Source organism: Sorex araneus, chromosome X, assembly GCF_027595985.1.
Source record: "Sorex araneus isolate mSorAra2 chromosome X, mSorAra2.pri, whole genome shotgun sequence".
NCBI classification, from domain to species: Eukaryota; Metazoa; Chordata; class Mammalia; order Eulipotyphla; family Soricidae; genus Sorex; species Sorex araneus.
In genome coordinates, this window is record NC_073313.1 from 225,867,504 (window position 1) to 225,884,143 (window position 16,640).

Below are 16,640 nucleotides of genomic sequence, written 5' to 3' on the forward strand. Positions count from 1 at the left end.
TTCATTTTATTACTCATAAATTGGTTTTCCTTACAAATGCCCATATATTCAAACTTGATTTAGTTATAAATCTAGAATTAGAAAGTTAGTCCAAGAAAGGTGGAAAAAAAATCCCAAATCTGGGACAGAGGGGACAGATAGTTCAAAGTGTTGGTGCACGTGATGTGCATGCATTAAACTCAGAATTCCAGTCACTGTGTGTATATATATGTGTATATATATATGTATGTTTGTATATTATATATATATTACGGATAATCCCAGTATATATATATATATATATATATATATATATATATATATTACACCACTGGGATCCAGTAGAACAGCACTGAACTACCAAGAACTGAGTTGGCTGCGTCACACAAGTGGGATGAGAGTATCACTGTAATTGGTTCCTGGGCTCCGAAGCACTACTTAGCATTATCACCTTGAAAGCCCCAAAAACTCCAGGCATAATATTACAGTGCTGTTTGAAGGGACTGTACAATTGCTGAAATGAAATCATTAAAAAGAATAATTATAGATGCTAAGGGAGATGTGCTAAGTCCTGAGTTCGTACCTAGTACTGCACAGTGCCCTGAGTATCATCAATAGTTCCCAGTGTTGGCCTTCCAAACCAGAAAGAAACCACCAGTTTCCAGGCCACTAGACTTCTTGCCTATTGCCCACTCCACCACTTTCAATACCTTTCTCAGGGTAGCCCCCACTTTTGAAAAAAGGGAAGATATGGTACAGTGAGGGATCCTAGATTTGGAGCACATGTTCTTCCAAGTCTTTAAATTAAAATAATTACCAGAACAATTTTATAGTGGGGAGGGTGTTTGCCTTGCATGCAGTGGACCCAGGTTCAAACCCCAGCATCCCATATGGCTCCCCAAGCACCACCAGGAGTAATTCCTGAGTGCAGACACAGGAGTAACCCCTAAGCATCGCTGGGTGTGACCCAAAAAGCAAAAAATAAATATTGCCTTTGTACTTGAATTGTGACATTTTAGAAATATTCATTTTATTTTATTTCATGAATACTGACAGTTATTAATCTTCAACTGACAGGGGTGTACATTTTCTGATGCTGTGGGTTTACACTGAGTCTGTGCTCAGGTATAAATTCTGGCAGTGTTTAGGGACCATAAAAGGTGCCAGGAATAGAATCAGGTTTACTGTATGTAAAGAATGCGACCTATCAGGTGTACTATCTCTCTAGTCCCCCTCCGGCCCTATATTTTTAAGTTTGATAGTACTTCCCTTTCTTATAATGCTTGCTCTTTGGAGAAGAGGATATTTTCATACATAAGGCATTATAAAAGTTCCACAAAATAATCTAGCTCTTCTATTTTCAGATTCCGGGGAATCTTAGTAATTCCAGCTGGCAGTCTAAAACTCTAACTCCATGAACTATCACTGTTTCTCTTATTGATGATAGTTCTCTGATAATGAAACAAACCTCATGGTTTATTTGAGTTAATGGGAATTAAACTAGTTGCTATGTAGTAATTAGATAAATATTTAAAAGTGTCATCTCCATTTTTAACCCTCACTTCTTAGACTCACAAAATATTTTGAGATGCAAAGTAGCACCATGCATTATTTGTTAATCCAGAACATTCAAGAGTGATGAGAAGCACCCTGACAAGTCAAATCTTTCATTATCTAGAATGTCTATTGAACTTGTCATGTCAGAGAGCAATATTCTCCTGAATAATGTGATCTGTGCTAAAAAACAATAGCAGAACATTCTATGAGCATAAATCTTATTTCCATTGTGAATTGTAAAGTGAATTTTTCTGTGAAATAATTTCATTAAGTAGGAGGTGGTTCAGAGATGTGGTGTAAGAAAAATAAGCCTAAATAATGAAAAATTACTGCTTTCTGTGTATCAAAAAACTCTTTTTTTCTTTTCCTTTTTGGAGCTGTTCAGGGTTTAGTGCAGTCTCAGCCCTCAGCAATGCTCCCAGCAAACTCAAGGGAACATATAAGATGACAGGAATTGAGCCTGAGTCTGCTGCATGCAACACAAGTGCTTTACTGTATACTATCACTCAACCTTAAAAAGACTTTTATCCTCCCCCTGACAGCAAAACTCTCAGAAGTGTAATAACACTTCTTTGATTACAAGATATTCTTTTAGTCTTATCTTGCCTTCATGGCCACTTTATAAAAGAGTCCATTGAGTAATTTATGTAGCTGGGTGATAAAGTAAGATGGCTCCTGTGGAAAAGTTTTCCTAAATGATTTGTTTGGTAAAAACACTATAATTTTTGTCCATTCTAAGAAGAATATTGATAAGTCCAACTCTTAATTTTTCTGCACACACAAACACATATAACCACACACATTATATATGTATATATGCATGTGTGTATATATATATATGTTTATCTGTCTGTGTGTTTTGGGGTGGTCACAATCTGAGTTATTCAAGCCTTACTCCTAGCTTTATGCTAAAGAATCACTTCTAGGGGTAATAAATAAAACATTTGATTCTGAGAATTCAAAGGAGGATTAGCCATGAGTAAAGCAAGTACATTTACCCCTATACTATTTCTACAACCCCATTTCTAGCTATATGAATATAATATCTTCTCAAAAATAAGTGAATACCTTGATATTAGGCCATGTTTATTTTCAGACCAAATGAATAAAGTGTCTCACTTTCAGTTCTACATATTTGAGAATATTCCATCTATTATCTTTCAGGGGACTGAGTGATAGCACAGCAGGTAGGGCGTTTGCCTTGCACACAGCTGACCCAGGTTCGATTCCTCTGCCCCTCTAGGAGAGCTCGGCAAGCTACTGAGAGTGTCTTGACCACATGGCAGAGCCTGGCAAGCTACCACGCATATTTGATATGCCAAAAAAACAGTAACAAGTCTCACAATGGAGACGTTACAGGTACCCGCTTGAGCAAATCAATGAGCAATAGGATGACAGTGATACAGTGACAGTGATATCTTTCAGGGCAAACCTGAGAAAGCTGTAGTGCTAAAAGTCAGCAGTTAATACAGCCCTATACCTCACAGTAACATGTGATCAGGTATAAAACTTTTCACCTAAAGTCATTATAGGAAATTCTCTTAAAGGTATAAAATAGTCAAAGCAAGATCAGATGTTGACAAGAATAGGTACATCACTAGTCTGAACAAATTGTTCATGGAACAGTTTTGTGTTTTTAATAACTGATAAGGCTGAAAGAAAAATTTAATAGTGACACTTGAGATTGTGCTGGTGGGGAAACACAATATGATTAAGTGGATGAGATAGTCAGCCATAGAGGTAAAACAGATTGTAGGGTAACTTGGTAGCTCACTGTTCATCATTTGATCTTCCACAGAGACAAAAAGCAAACTGCTCATTTTCTCAGAAGGAAAATAGTTATTTGCTGATTTGACGTACTTGCTGACTCTACAAAACAATTTTTAAAGGCTTCTCCCCATTGAAAGTTGACTTAACATTGTTCATATCTGCTGAAGAACACTTTACTGATTTGTTATGGTTATATTGATGACTCTCAGAGGTCTTGGTATCATGACCCGAACCTACTGAAGATTCTTCTACTTTGTCTTACTAAATATTGTAACTTTGAAGCTGCTTAGGAATTAAATCAGATTAAGATATTAAATGTAGAAAATCTTAATACATTCTGATATACATATATTAGATTAAGGTATTAATATATCATATTAAGATATTAAATATAGATAATATTCTATCACAGTTCATAGTGGTCTAACCAAGTTTGTTTTCTTATACTGGGAGGTTGTACAGGACACAGAATAGTGTCTTATTATCAAGTTATAACTAGGTTCCTGGAATATTGAAAAAGTTGGTGGTTTTTATTTTGTTTTATCTTACCTCACTTTGTTACACATGTCTCTTATTAAGATGTAAGAAAATTACTATTGTCTTCTGATATGTGCTCTGAGCTAAAGGTCACTAATGTAGTAGACTGCTATGTTTTTCTTTGTAATAATAAAGCAGTATAGGTTCATGCAATATAGAAACTAAGGGCATGCCACCACTAGAAGGATGGCATTATTATTGGTGTTTTCCCCAGACAAAAGCATTTACTTAGTTGCCAGATGATAGAGAATATAGACATTGAAGAATATTGAATGTATTAGAAACTCAAAATTTTCTATAACAAGTGAAATTTTCACTGCAAGTGAAAGTGTCTATTACATTTTCCACTTGGTTAAATTTAAGTAAGATCTTGTACTACCAATAACTATTTAGTATTTTGTAAGATTAGAAATTTGGATATAATGTAATATATCATATTTGTGTATGCTAAATGTTTGGTACTAGCATTAGCCTTTGTAACTTCTGCATTAGTCTTTGTAGCTTCTCCAAAATGTAATATATTTCAAATTCTATTCTTTTAGAAATTAAAATTTAGAACATTTTAAATTATTGTTATAAGTCCAATTCCTCTTATATGGAATGAAATTGAATTTAGAAGAAACAGTATTAAGGAAAACATAAGGTATCTAATGGATGTTCCCTCTCTCTGTGTTTCTCTATTGTCTTCAAATATACTTTATATGAACATTTTTTTTGCTTTTTGGGTCACAGCCAGCGATGCACATTGGTTACTCCTGACTCTATACTCAGGAATTACTCCTAGTGGTGCTCAGAGGACCATATGGGAACTGGGAATAGAACCTGGGTCAGTTGCGTGCAAGGCAAATTCTCTACCATCTGTGCTATCACTCCAGACCCAAAAATTTATTTTCTATACATCTTTGTTAAAAGTTTCAAGTTTCCAAAATCCACTGAGTAAGGCTTTGTTTTATTTTGAGCAGGTTTGTGTCATTTTCTTAAATTTACATTAATTATCTTTGGACAAGGGTCAAGAGGAATGACAATAAGAAATTGTAAGAGTTGTAAGAATGATTATAAGAGTGATTGCTAGTCTGGTACAGAAAGTTGAATACAAATTTGTAGATAACTTAGTACACTATGGGAAAGCTTGCCAGGCTTTGCCATGCGGGCTCCATACTCTCGGTAGCTTGCGGGTCTCTCCAAGAAAAGCAGAGCAATCGAACACGGGTAGGTGGCATGAAAGGCAAAAGCCCAACTGCTCTGCTATCGCTCCAGCTTGTGTGTATTGGATATGCCCAAAACAGTAACAATAAGTCTCTCAATGAGAGACGTTACTGGTGCCCACTCAAACAAATCGATGAGCAACGGGATGACAGTGACAGTGACTATGTGAAAGAAAATAAATGATCAATTTGTATATTAAAAAAAATAGTAGACACAGAATATACATTTAGTTTCTCTATTAAAGTAACCCAAGTTTTAGGCAATATATAGAGTCTTTAGAAAGGTGAACTTGATCTAAACAGTTCAGATTCAGTTCAACTGTTAAATCACTTAATTTTCTACACCTCAGGGTCCCTCACTTAACATAAAACTAATAATATCAAACTTGTAGGATTGTTTTGAAGGTAAAATGGGTTAATGTGGGATTATGCTTACCATATTACACTCGACACAGTGAGTAATGTTGTTGTTTGTTAAACACATTCATGAAGCCACACTTAAATTAAAATTGATAATTTATCTAAATTAATTGAGGAGAAACATAAATCCTAATTTTTTCAAGATGATATTATTATGTAGAGAAATTGTTTCAAAACATTATAATTGCAAAATATAATGCAAGTGAAAAACTTCTAAAGAACCTATGAATAAAGTGGATAATTAACTAGTAAATTCTATTAGCAAAGGTATACTAGATGGTTAATTAAATGGAATGCAAAAATATAATTGAAAATTACTTAGAGAGTGAAAAATAAAGACTAAACATTTTCCTTAGCAAAATACATAATACATAAATTAGCTCTTCCTTCAATATCGAGTTAAGGAATTTTACTTTAAAAGAGTACATATACTTTTTACTCTGACACATGGAAAGAGGTTTCTATGATCTTTTAAGCTGGGTAATTATCTCTCATTCTAGTGTGGAGCTCTTAAAATCCTGAAGCCTAATGGTGTACAATGATGACTAATGCTTATGTTCCATAGGCATTGTTGATTGATTCTGAAATGAGTATGTGGTAGGGGGAGTTATCTATTTCTACATAAGAAAACAGAAGGAAAGGTACCCCCTTTCCCAACAAGTATTAAGTCAAAGACAATTCACTCTCTTATAATCGATTGATCAGATATTCATATCTGAGATTTGCACTTCAGCTAGTGATGAAGCACTATAGAACAGGGAAAATGTAGACGTGATAGTGTGGTGTCTAGCTAGGGTTGTATATCTAATGGATATAGAAGGGCAGGGATTTATAGTTCTGATAGTAATTTGTTTCCTAGTCCAACAGAGCTGATACTCCTTTTGGGGTTTGTATCATTGGGTTTGCGTGTTCTTTTTCTTTGCTTTCAGTTTATACTGTAGTGATGCTGAATTTTAAGCAACTCCATGCTAGCATATTAGAAGTAAATATTTGTGATTTATTAAGAAAATAATCCTTTAAAATACAAATATAGTTTGCTAGACAGTAAAATAGAGAATATTATCATATTAGTAATTATTTGTGAAATTTAATTTAAATTTCATTAAAACAGTTAATCACAAAGAACCAAAGAACCTTTAAAAATTAGTGGGAATTTTGACCTAATTACCTCTTCACTGAAATTAATCTCAGAAAAGCAATAATGCTAGATAAGTAAATCCAATAAATTCATTCAAATGGAAGGTATGCTATAGATTTAAATAAATTTATTTATGGAAATTACTTACTTGCTGATAATGGCTACAAATGCACCTAGAGCCCCTTTATTTATAAAAAGTTAGCCAGCATAAAATGAGAGTGAAAATATATCAAAAAAGTATTCTTTCACATTGTGTGACTGAATACTTAGTGTGTTGAAAATGGAAAAGAATATGATCTAGTATCACAGACTAAGTGGCTCTGTTCAATGTCACCTTCAGTGTGTGTGAACAAACACCTTAGGATATATCTGGATCTTATTTTAACTTATTTCCCACATTTGTACATTATTATATTTCTATCAATCTCAAAGAATGCAACAGAATATTTCAGAGTCCCTTTCAAACCCATAATAAATTTTTCAAAGGAAATTGAAATGGTCCCTTGTTTAATTCATAACTATAAAATATGAGGTGAAGTTCAAAGACAATGAAGTGCTTATGGAAACTTATGCATGAAAATATGAAGAGTAACCCAAATCTTGACTTTGAAAATACATAAGTCATGTAAATAAAAAATATTCAAAAATAGTATTATATTTATTACACACAAATCATATAATGCATTCTGTATTTGCTTAAGTGCATTTAATTCTAAAATAGTATAACCTTTCGTTTCTATTCTACGAATATTATATATATTGTTTAGACATATGTATGTACAAAGAACTCTTAAAATATTGGATAAAAAACAAAGTTTTAATGAGCACAGGATAAAAACAGAAATAGTATATACAAACATTCAAAGTATGTCAAAATATCAAAAATGTCAAACATTTTATTCAGAAAAGAGGAATATGTTATATAAATACTTCATCCATCCCCAAAAGTGAAAATGATGGAATAGAGGAAATAATGGACAACTTGATAACTATATAAATTTATTAATATAAAAATAACAAACAAGCTTCTTTATTAACAATTGCCTGCAGATGTGAAAGACAAATAGTAGTGCCTATGTCTTAATGTCATGATTGCTTCTTCCAGAGATTCCATTCAATTAGTAATAAAGCATATATTGGGTCAGTTTGTGCCATGCATAAAAGCACACAGCCAAGGGATTGAAAGTCAGCCTGTGTTCCACTTGCCAAGCCATGGACTTTATTGAACAGCTGTGTCCTTCAGAAAAAATTACCTTTCTAGAATCATTCAGTTAGAGCCAACAGTGGTTTTGGTACACTTGTTCAGTCTGCCTGATTAGCAGTTTTGATACTGATCATTGGATCATAATAAAAGTAAAATAGTCAACTAAGTAATTCCTAGTAATCAAACAAGTATACATCTTGTGAGAATATTATGACCATTTATGGATATCTTCTACTGGATATAAACTAAGGAAAATTATGAATAATTTGATGATACATCAGATGTCTGGAGAGAAGTACAGTGTGTAGAGATTGACACACTATCCCCAGCACATCAGATGTAAAAAACTAAAGCTTGACGAAGGGCATGTGCACTTGTGGGCTCTCCGGGCGGCTCTATCTCACCGCCCTTGTTCGGTGCCCTGGAACCACTGTGTGTGCTGTCGGTCAAGGGCAGGTGACGGAAGGAAGAAGGCCAAACTGGTTGCTCGATCAGTTTATTTCATTCTCTCTCTGCTTCTCTCCCGGTTCTAGATCTCTGGATCTGGCCCCCCAACCCACTCTTACAGCCTAGTTAAATCTCCCCAGCATGAGGGGGTTGGGGTGTACACATAGGTGTGGTCACCATCAATAGGGTTGAGGTTCCTTTCCCTCAGGGGATGCTTCTCCTAGGACTTAATTCTCTTTCAGCAGGAGGATCCACCCAAGGGTGGAGTCCCATGAGTGTGTTTCTCCTCTCCTCAGCCAGCAAACATATAAGAATTCATAATATTAATCATTTTGTATGGACACAATAAGAAATGCATTAAAGCTTATAGAATTGCTCTCCAGGAGCCATCTCGATCTCAGACTACAGTGCTCAGGCCAGATCAGTCTTTCCTATCCCTAGCAGGGTCCTAGTCTCAACATTACTTTTGGATCATGACAGCATTTGTCTTTGATCAAGCTCTTAATTTATGGTTAAGAATTCGGCACTTTGGCCAGGCCCATCTCGATGCCAGGGTAGCACATAACTCACCGCTTGCCCTGGATCTGTCCCGTCCCTCTTCGGGACCCTGCTTTTGGGGTGCTAAGAACTGAGGGCAACTGAAGCTTAAGTGGAAAAAGCAGATGCCCGGGAGGGAATAATATTCGAGGCCAATTAATTCCCAAGTTACAAAAACATAATATTGTCTTCTTGTGTCTATACAAAAAAGACATAGCTTTAAAGTAAATTATTCAAAAGGCATCCACGTGCTCCATCAGAGGCTGTAAACTGGGGTGGTAGCTCTGACCTGGTTTGGGTCAGTGTCCCCCTCATCTAGACTGTGTAGACCATTCTGGGTTTCAAGTCCCTCGATGCTTTTTTCCTTTATTGCTGTTTATGTCATGTTTTGCTTTGAGTGTGTGGAAAGGGAATCTGCTTGTAATAAACTTGTGTCGTGATCTGAAAAAAAAAGGCATAAAGAGGGGAGAAAGGCAATGTTATAATATCCAGTGTCCTAGGAAGGTCTGACCTTACAAATTAGCAGAGTCAGATTAGGGGGAGAAGCTGATTAACTCTTTTTGGGGAAGAGAGCATAGAGAAGAGATTACAGCTAAACAAAGGGATGGGAGAGATTCGGGAACCCCTTGATGGGTGAGACTGAGGTAAGCCTAAACTCTGGAAAAAACCGGGACAAGATCCTCTTGGCAAGGGGAAGAAAGGACAAAGTAATGTCATCCTACAACCAAATAGTCCTTTAGCCCCACTAAAGGTGATTTCTGAGTACAGAACCAAGAATAGGCTCAGGGCAACTCCAAATGTCACCTCCCAAAATAAACAAATCAATTACATGAGAGATTTACTTTTGGGATTGGGGTTGGGAATTTCTTTTATAATATATGATGGAGTTAAGACTCAACAGGAATTATCTTTAATCTTTCCACATTCAAAAATAAACAATATAAGGTTGTGTAAGTAATTTCAACTAATATACAATGGCATCTACAAGTTTTTGCACCATATCTGGTTTAGGTATATCAAAACAATTTCCAAAGTTATCTTTCTAGAGGATCATATCCTTATTGGTAGAGTATCATCATGTGCCATAAAAAAGAATGAGAGCAAGATGGTCCATCAGTCTGTACAGCTCCTAATGCTATTATCACAGCTGCTCTTGGAAATCACTTGCCAAAACTTCTGTCTCTGAGCACTTGGACTTGTTTCCCCTCAGCTGGAATTTGTCATTCTAACTCCATCTTTCCCCAGATATCTGCACATTTAACTCCTAATGTTCCAAAGTGAGTATTTGAAGACTTATCCTTGCCAAACAGTAGAAAATCACATCTTACCACTGACTTCAATTCTTTTTTTGCTTTATATCTTACTTATTGTATATCACCTTAAAATATTTATGATTTTTATTTGTATGTTAGTTAGTGTATCTCTCTTGAACTAGATGTATATTTCTACTAAACTCTGGGGTTTGGAAGATGCATCGTATGTGATGCATTCCTCAATAACAATAAATAAATTGTGCATTTTCAATATTTCTTGATTCTTTTCTCATTAATTAAAAAGCATTTTTATAAATTACACTTTTTTGTATAAGTTTACTTGAAGTTGGAATTATCAGTAAGCAGAAATGTGGATGTATTCTTAGTTAAAATACTTTAATTACCTTGGAAGAAAGAGGGAAAATATTTTAATTTCATAACCATCTTGCTACCTCTAACAATTGATTATGGATAAGGTTGTTCCAGCTTTCAGGCCTTACCATTCAACAAACAAAATAGAATAAATAAATACCCTCTATAATAAAATTTAATCCCATGACCTATGTGTACTCTTAATACTGAAATTATTTTCCCTCAATGATTTTTAATAATCTTATCCATATTTTTATATGATTAGATATAGTAATAAAATTTGTTACATATTTCCCATATATTTACCTGCCAAGAATAGTTATAGAACTTTGATAGGGTTCTGTGTTTTAAAGTGTTATTGTCTAGCTAATTTTGATCAGAAAAAGCTATATAAACTATAGCTAACTATACTACATAACTATATATATAAAACTATATCTATAATTTCACATAGTACATTTATGAGAGATAGCTATCATTTTATGTGAATGAGAAAAAGTGAGAATAAAGTGGGGATATTTGTCTCACTGACTATTTTAATAATTAAAAAGAGAAGAAAGTTATTGATTTTAGACAATCTATCTTGCTTGCTATTACTAGGATTATCTGTACTAAGAGAACAATAAAAATGATCTGAGTTAAGAGAATAGAATCAACTCTTGAACTGAAGATTACATATTTAAAGTTAGTTTAGCCCTTCTGCATTAGAGAGAAAGTATTGATCTTTTAATAGTTCAAAAATCTTTACAAAAAATCAGATATTTCAACCCTAGATTGCACACTATTTAGTGATGCAGAATGACACTATAAAATTTAGATTTCTATTTTCTTTTCTTTCTCTTTCTTTTTGGTGGGGAAACCTGGCTGTTCTTGAGGCTTACTCCTGTCTCTGCCCAAGAATCACTCCTGGTAAAGCTGGGTCAGCATATGTAGCGCCAGGAATTAAACCCAGCTTTGTTGTGTGTAAGGTAAGTGCCTTAACCTTTGAATTAATGATCCAGCCCTGAATTTTGGATTTATGTGTAATCAAAAGTTAGTTCTGTTTGCATTTATAGTCAGTAATAACTGAGACATGATCTACATAAATAATTTTATGTATCACTGTCACAGTCATCCCTTTGCTCATCCATTTGCTTGAGTGGGCAGCAGTAACATCTCCACTGTGAGACTTGTTGTTACTGTTTTTGGCATATTGAATATGCCACAGGGGGCCCGCCAGGCTCTGCCATACAGGCAGGATACTCTCGGTAGCTTGCCGGGCTCTCTGAGAGGGAGAGGGACGGAGGAATCGAACCTGGGTCGGTCATGTGCAAGGCAAACGCTCTACCCGCTGTGCTATCACTCCAGCCCAAGTCCATATTCTAAGTTAAAAAATATAAATTGCAGGTGTGGTGTTAGAGAGATAGTAGTGGGCAGGGGGCTGGCCTTGCACCTGTGGACTCAGGATTGAGCTCTGGCAGCCCATATGCTCCCTCAAGCAGATCAAGAGCAAAGGCTAAAGCAGCACTGGGTGTGGCCCCAAAATAAAACTAAAATTCACAAAAGTTACTAATTTTCACTTTTTAGAACTTATGAGGAACCTGTAATAATGCATACAAATTACAACTTGCAAGATTCTACAGAAATTAAAAACCAGTTAAAAAATTAAAATACCTGATATATAAGGGCAAGAAAACCCTAAGCTAAAAGAAGAAAATTTTATCTTCATGTTCTATACTGTACATTCTTTTTCCTCAGATAATTCAACTGAAGAGGGCGGTAGTTAAGTGTAAGTGTAGCTAAGTGTAAGATTGGCAAAATTTAAGAAGTTGATGAAGATTTTGAATGTCTTTATCCTTTCCGTTTAGGTCTTCAGCAGGATGGCAGAATAGGAGCTACCCCGCTTAACTTTCTCTCTGACAGCAATACTGTGATAGCTATCTGTGTACATGATGAAAGTTGGGGAGTTTTGAGATTCAGGTAGGAGATTGTAAATCTTTTTACAGTCTTTCATGAAGACGGAGGAGGATTGTTTTAACAGGACTTGTTGACAGAAACTAACTTACCAGCTACGGAGCTGGTGAACTAAGTTGCAGAACTAGGAACAATTCTCAACACCTTTAGACTATAATCTCCTTTATAAAGCCTCAGACATGCCCTGGCATTTTTCACCAAGGGACTCATGAGGAATCTTACCTTGGAAATAGATGCACCAGCTTTAGCCCTGACACTGGACACTGAAATAACCCTTGATTCAACCCTGGTCTCAGAGCTGACATAGGCTTAGCAATCGCCGAAAGTGATTCCACTGAATTTGATCAAATATAATTTCTCTAAGGTTTATGTAACTGGGTCCCAACCTTTGCTAGCTAAGTCCAGAAGCAATACGATGGAGTTACTACCACTCTGTACCCTCCAGAATTTTATGTATATCATAGAATATTAATTTCATAGTTCTTAACATGTAAGGCAAAGTGCCTCAACATAAAAAATATATATAATATTTTTCTCTACTACCAACCAGACATTTCTCAGTTTAGGTCATGAATGGCAATGCCTTGTAAATGATTACATAATAAATGTTCAAATGGCACTTTTGACACTATTAGTGCAGAATACCTGCTGTTATCGATCACCCATCTCCTATAGCTTACTGCATCTTGCACACTTTCTATATTTGTTAATGTGCATTTTACTTTTTAAATATAAAGTGTTTTGAGGAACTTTCTCTTCTAACAACATCTACAAGAATGAAGATTTACGAAGTTTAGCAAAACTAAAGTTATAACGTATGTGTTCTTGGACTCACTGCAGCTCACACATGTAATTGTGAAGGATAGGCAATAGGAGTTGTTATTATGAACTGTGGCTCTGGTTTGTGATTTCTCTAGTTGAAATTATATGATCTTAAAGAATGGGCAGGCTCGAAAAAATGACCCATATATTCCTTGTGAAATTAATCAATACCTAATTATTTAGAAGCTATAAATGCTATCTTTGGATGGCAAGCTCACAAAATGTGTTTTCTTCTGTCAATAAAGGCCAACAAATCAGAAATCTAGCATAAGAGAGGTTATTACAAAGGACAAAAGACTCACTCTCATTTTTGCACTTTGGTATTTCATCAATTTAATGGTATTTATACCACTTAAATAAGAAAGAGAAGGAGCTTGAACGTGCTAATATAATTGAAAAATAGTAACAAACTGATAATATCTGAAACCATAGAAAACATAATACTCTATAAAGAATATTAGTATTTAGGGCCTAAGCAAATCAGCCCCTTGAGATATACAAAAATAATAGTTGTCATTCACTTTTTTCCCATATTCAAAATATTCTTTGTTTGTCTGATTTATTTAAATAGTAATTAATTTCCTAGTTTCACTGACTTTAAAGAATACTGTAGGGCCCTACTCAGGTGTATGTTGTGTTTTTTTCATTGCTAGCAGTTCGGCTGCTGATGGCTCTATCAGAGCTGAATCTGATAGACTAAGAGAATTTCCTTTCTTAGTGTCAAATCTTTTCCTTAAAGCAACCCTTCCAATGGCTGTTCAACATTGATGTATTTAGGTTTTCACTGTTCTTTTGCTTGGAAGGACAACTTTGAAGGGCCATTTGGGCTCTGGAATTTCATGTGATAGTACCTGCTATGGGATAATTTATTTTTCTTTGTTCTTCTTTATTTTGCTTTTGGGGTGGAGCCTTACCTGGCAGTGTTTAGGAATTGTTCAGAGCTTTGAGCTCCAAGGTTACTCTTGGGTGGTGGTTTGGGTACCATCATGTGCTAGCAAAGTCTTGCACTACCAGATTTTGAAACAAGGGGTTACTAGTGTTTTGATTTTAATACATTAAATATTAATTGTTGAAGACATCCAGATTTTTGATCTTATTATTTTCATTTTCCCACAGGGTTTGGTTAGAGACTACACATTTAGTTAACTGGTTGTATGGAAATCTCAATTTGTTTTCCGTGTCAGTAGAACAATTAATACTCACCAAACAAAATCTGTGTACAGAGATTTTAACTTTTATTAGTCAAAAAGATTTAAATTATAAAATAACATTACATAATATCACTGTAAGTTTTATCTGAAGTTTCTATTATTTACTTTGGTTTTGCATTAAACTGGGCTGCTTACATTTTTTTCTACTCATTCTCCCATTTTCTCTCCAAAATGCAACTTGGGTAAGCACTGTCAAAAACACCTCAGATTCACTGTGTGGTTATTTGGAATTAATTCCAGAAATGTTTTTTAACTGTTGCCCAATTTTCTTCATATCATGTAAGAACAAGCTGTTCATAATTAACTCATCATCAGTATTTGCTGCTCCTAATTTCACTTATCTTAAATTATTAGCACTGCTAAGAATTACTCTTTGAGACTTCATTGAATTTTCACCCTGCATTTGGGAAGAATCACCAGTAAAAATAGTTTCACATATTTGATCTCTCTCTCTCTCTCTCTCTCTCTGTCTCTTTCTACCTATTTATCTATCTCCTATCTGCTTACACATTTGTTTAAAAATATATATCCTAGAGCATGTTGGTTAACAATTAGTTATCTGGGAAGTAAACATATATGGTTTATGGTATATGAAAAATTATTAATTTGTATGGAGAAGGTACATTTATTTTCTTGTAATTTTCTGTTCTTAATTTATGATATGTAAGGACTCTTGGATTAAAAACCCTGAGAAGCTAATTTATCATAGTTTCCTCCTTCCTCTTCCTAAGATAGAGTAAAAAAAAGCAATATCCCTCAAATTTGTTTATGAAAAGAAGAAGAATTGATAATTTTTCTGGATTTGAACACCAATTTACTATAAGATATATTTTGTTCTAGGTAATTATTTTCAAATTTATAGACTAATGCATACTACAGTAAAATTTATTGATAAAATTATTATATTTTAGTAATTTGTACATTTTTTTAGTTTGATGTAACTATGAAGATATTTGCAGGAGTTAAAAAATGCTTTTTCAACTTTTTTTATTTTTTAAGGATGTAGAATTGATATTTATTTAAAGGAAGTAATTGTGGACTCGTGTTATTTACTGCTGCATGACTAGTAAATAGTAGAAAAATGTGTATTTTATAGTGTCAAAAATTATAGACTGAATAGATACACCAAAGATTTGTTTCTCAACCTTTAAACTATGTGACTGAGCTGTATCAGAGCTGTAGTACAAAGAAAGGTAGGGTGTTTGCCTTGCGCATTATGAACACTGATTTGAACAATGGTGCAGTATGAGGTACACAGACTCCTTTAGGAGTTATCCCTGTGCACTCAGGGAGAGTGAATCCTGAGTAGCCCTGGGTGGAGTACCAAAGCACACAAATATGTAAATGTGCTAATTTGCATGGCCAAAGAAACTTTGAGAAAGATTAAATTAAGGGCTTGAAATATGGAGACTGTATGAGATATATCTGATTTGTAATTACAAACATCCTATTGAAATGGTGGCAGGTGGTGAAAAAAGAAAAGATTTACTCTGCTGCTTTGGGGACTGAGTAAGATGTATTTGGCCTCCTGAATTTGATACATGCAAGGAAATGATATTCTGCTGCAGTATCCAGTCAGAATATACTCCTGAAGACCCATTTTAAACTTCTATGTTTCAACACTATAGTAGAATAAGTGCTTGTTTTAAGCACTTAAATGGTATTAATTAATTTAATTGTTGTAATTCATTTTGACTCTAAATGATCCTGGAAATTATTACACCTAGATTTTTGCAGTAAAGGATTGCAGTTATAAAAAATAAATTGAATAAATCATGAGTTCTGACCTTGTTTTTAATTGAAACAAGTATAACTTTTATGTATCCATGTTGTTTTTAATATCACTTTTACCAATATGTCTATACTATTTTAACATCCAGGTACTTAGCATTTCAGATTTAATATTTTGATCATAATATAAAGTCCCATAGTTAAAATTATGCAGTAGCATAACATCTCACATAAAACATAGTTCTTCAGTATTTTTTTCTTCAGCAAAGTTTATTTAGACATTTTCCTTTATTGTAAATACACTTTAACTATTAAAATTTAATAGTTATTTAAAAAATAATAAGTGCAGTTTGAAATAAAATAATGGAGTTAAACTTGTAGACATGTAGATTTTCTAAGTACAACACGGTTATACATGGACAGAATCATATGAATGCTTTTTTAATTTTAATAGTATAATTTAAAACTGAAAGCACTTTTATACCTAGGTATCACACAGTCAAA